Source organism: Triticum dicoccoides, chromosome 3A (genome assembly GCF_002162155.2).
Source record: "Triticum dicoccoides isolate Atlit2015 ecotype Zavitan chromosome 3A, WEW_v2.0, whole genome shotgun sequence".
Classification (NCBI taxonomy): domain Eukaryota; kingdom Viridiplantae; phylum Streptophyta; class Magnoliopsida; order Poales; family Poaceae; genus Triticum; species Triticum dicoccoides.
Genome location: NC_041384.1, coordinates 661,973,530 through 661,977,164, shown reverse-complemented (window position 1 = coordinate 661,977,164; position 3,635 = coordinate 661,973,530). Strand labels below are relative to the sequence as shown.

The following is a 3,635-nucleotide window of genomic DNA, read 5'->3' as shown; positions in this document are numbered from 1 at the left end:
GGGGTGCTTACAAAGTATCCGTGCACACGTGTGTGTGTGTTCTGGCAGCAGTTTAAGACTCTATACACTGCCCGAATGGCCTGCCAGGGTTAATTATATGAGATTGGATAGTCGAGAAAATATTTCATAAAAGATTGCAAACATGAAACACTTACCAATGGTTGCTCCTATTTTGGAAGGGGAGCAGCCGAAGTAATTTGATTGTTGTCATTCTTCTTGAGTTTCTGCATTAGACCACAAATGAATGACTCCTCATAATACAGCTAAGAACAACACTTTGACCTTGCACTTAGATAAAATTCTTCAATTTTCAAGAGAGAAAAGACCATGACATGACAATATGGCCACACAAGGAGTCCATTCACATGTGATTTAAACCTCAAATGTAAAACGCATTTGAACCTCATGTAAAAACTATCAGTGATACTAAAGAAGAGAAATAGATTTCTTCATGTGTCCATTAATTAATCATGCAACGTGAGCCTGATCCAATAACTGGAAATCCATTGTACTTTATTTAACTGGAACATAATATGCTACACTTGACCTGGTACTATCAATCAGGTGAGAACATTTGCTTACCTCTTTCAGTGAAGGTCAACAGTGAGCAAATGGGGATGGGGTTAGGGATTGAGAGCAGATTCTGTTATTGCTGCAAGTGTAGGTGGTGAGGGGGGAGACAACAGCTGGAGAGCACAAAGGTTTTTGTCAGCAAAACTAAGGTGAAATGCTGTCGGTTCAAGCATTCGAGACATTAAGGAACGCACATGTGATTTAAACCTCAAATGTAAAACACATTTAAACCTCATGTAAAACATAGTAGTGACTATCAATGGCGGGAGAAATTTGCTTACCTCTTGCGGGGAAGGCCAACAGTGAGGAGATGGTGAGGAGATTAGGGATTAAGAGCAATTATGTTCTTGCTGCAACTGTAAGTGTTAGTGGTGACGGGGAGGCAGCAGTTGGACAGCACAAAGGCTTCTGGTTCGTCTGATATAAGGAAGTTTTTGTCAGCAAAATTAAGGTGAAACACTGTCAGTATTAAGTAACACCATACTAGTCCTAGAAGATGCATATCAGGTACAATCTGTTACACATAAGGAAGAAGTATCAGTGTGCACCTGAAAGAAAGACACTAACTAATTACTGCTAGTCCTACCATCTGAATGAACCCTGTGGAGCCTTCTTACTTTATAGCTCTGCAGGTAATTAATTCTTATAAGCAATATGCTAAAATGGATTTCCCCTTAGAGGAATATTAATATCCTACCTATACATTAAGATGCCAGGACCCTGCATATTCCATATCGCATACTACCTAGAATCCAACTAAGCCTGGCATATATGCATCATGCAGACACATTTCTCTTGGGATAGGATTACTAACAACCATTTGTTCATGTTCAAGTGATCCAGGGCGGCATATTTTGTGACTATGAGGCAATAAGTCAACACAATCAAAACAATGATTCTCATCTCCGATATAAGAACACTACATGGTGATGCTCAATCATGGAAACTGTTCAAAACAGATTGTGCAACTTGCTTGAAAACTGTTTCCACGATTGTGCATCAAGACAGATTTGAAACTGTTATGGCAACATTAGCACGATGAAGCATTTCAAAGCAGGGCACGAAAATATTGGTGACTGCAACTACTAATTAAAACCATGACACTAGTAAAGCACAAAATTAAACTCCGCCCTTATCTTGTTGAAACAATTGCGAACAAAGCAGAACTAAATGGTATGTCCAATTATACAAGCTGGGCATGCCGATATTAAAGATCCGAGTTTACAACATCTGCAACCATGAAAAAACCCAAATAAACTTTCCCATGACAAATATTGAATGGCATCGAGACCATAGTTTAACAGCTCGGTTCCCAATACAGATATATTTTACAAATTGCACCAACTACACACAGTCACAGACTAAGCTAAGCCACCAAATCATAATGACTGGACCCTTACTGAGAAAAGAATGGCCAAATCAAGCACGTTTCACATATAATTCGCCACCATAAAGCATTCAAGCACAATATGAGGATAGCAAACTGGTATAGTAGTTCATAACTCGAGAACCTTATGGATTCACAATCAAATCCACGAAGAAGGACCACGAGCAACCGAATAGCCCACATCCCTCCCGTCAGATACGGGCAAAGCAATAGATTGGGGGTGAATTAATCTCCTCCAAATTGTTTGACCATAAATCCGACCCAAATCATTGGAGAATTCTGCTATCTGACCAGCCGAGAAGCAAATCGTAGTTGACTCAGATTTAGAAATGGGAAAACAAAAGAAGAAGATCCGTAAATTTCCTCTTCAAGAAAAATGTGTTCCGTCATATAAACAAAATCCAACACGTACCCTGACCAGAGGAAACCCAAGAAGGATACCTTCGTTTCGAGGACGAGGGTCAGGGGCCTGCGAAAGCGCTCACCAACCCTAACAGCGGCGCGGCGGCGCTAGGGGTTGAGGGGAGGCACGAAGAACTGAGGCCTCGTGGCTCGTGGGAAAGCACGAAGGTACCGCCGCTTAGCCGGAAACTTCGAGGAGGGGTTGTGGGCGCGTTCGTCGAGGTAGATGGGAAGGGTTTGTGGGCGCGTTCGTCGAGGTAGACGGGAATGCTGGGAGACGGGAAGGAGAAGCCTACGGGGGCGATTGGGTGGCAAATTTGACAATTTTGACCTCGGAACAAAATCAATTCACAGAATGAACTGCCCGTGAAACTATTTCACAGTACTAACCCTTTTGTGTAGTGCCCGCCACGCAGGCGCCACACACTATGGTGCAACGCCCAGCTTTAGGGCGTTGCACGTCAGTCCACCGTGGCAGCCCTTGGGCCCGCACCCAGCAGTGCAGCGCCTCCGAGCTAGGCGCCACACATGTAATGTGCAGCGCCTAGCGCTCGGGCGCTGCACTGTGACTTATCCAGCGGCTGGGCCCCCCTCCCTCACTCCCCCCACCCCACACACCCCAACCCGAGCTTTGCCCCCTCTCCCACTCTCTCCCCCTCTCAAATCCTCTCCCAAATCTTGCAAATTTCAAGAATTTGTCCGTGGATTTAGAAGTCAAACCCTCCCTCAAGGTAATCTTCTTCGATCCCCTTGTTTTGATCCAAGTAATGCTAGTTTGAGGAAACCCTAGTTTTGTTTGGATCTAGAGATTTGCATGAAGATGTGAGATCTTTGTTTGTCAATTTCCTATGATTAGGCTTTGTTAGTATGTTAGGGTTATTCTTATGGGTGTTCTTATGTTGGTGCTAGGGTTATGGTTAGGGTTAGGGTTATTGTTAGGGTTATGGTTAGGGTTAGGGTTATGGTTAGGGTTAGGGTTGTTGTTTGATATATATTTTAGGGTTTGTATTCCGTGTGAATCCTTAAATTAGTACTCATGGAAGCAATGTTACGTTGTGTTGTTTGAATGCTTATAGGGATGGGAAGAACATGTGTGTTTGTTCATCATGGGGACAAAGACGCCTTTTTGAAAGGCAATATTGAACCGGACCCGGATGAGCTTGATATGGTGTTTGATAGTAGTCCTAGCTATGCGGAGCTCTTGCAACAACTGAGGAAAGATTTGAATTGGATGGACCCTAGTGATATCGTTGAGTTGGAGGGAAGGCATAAT

The 3,635-nt window shown here is 43.4% G+C and overlaps 1 protein-coding gene across 7 annotated transcripts in view; it reads right to left on the bottom strand.

The window, feature by feature from the left end:
* The window catches only part of LOC119270049, a 5,095-nt gene extending 2,466 nt beyond the window's left edge, over positions 1-2,629 (bottom strand). For 5 of the 7 annotated variants that reach the window (XM_037552011.1, XM_037552012.1, XM_037552007.1 and 2 more), the window contains exons 1-5: positions 2,402-2,629; positions 855-990; positions 583-686; positions 156-224; positions 12-80 (exon numbers count right to left, since the gene is read on the bottom strand). The gene's annotated coding sequence lies outside the window, so the exon portion shown is untranslated. Of the gene's footprint in view, positions 1-11; positions 81-155; positions 225-582; positions 687-854; positions 991-2,076; positions 2,247-2,401 lie in introns of all 7 variants that reach the window. The other 2 variants (XM_037552008.1, XM_037552009.1) reach the window with 2 other exon arrangements.
* Between the last annotated feature and the right edge of the window lie 1,006 nt (positions 2,630-3,635).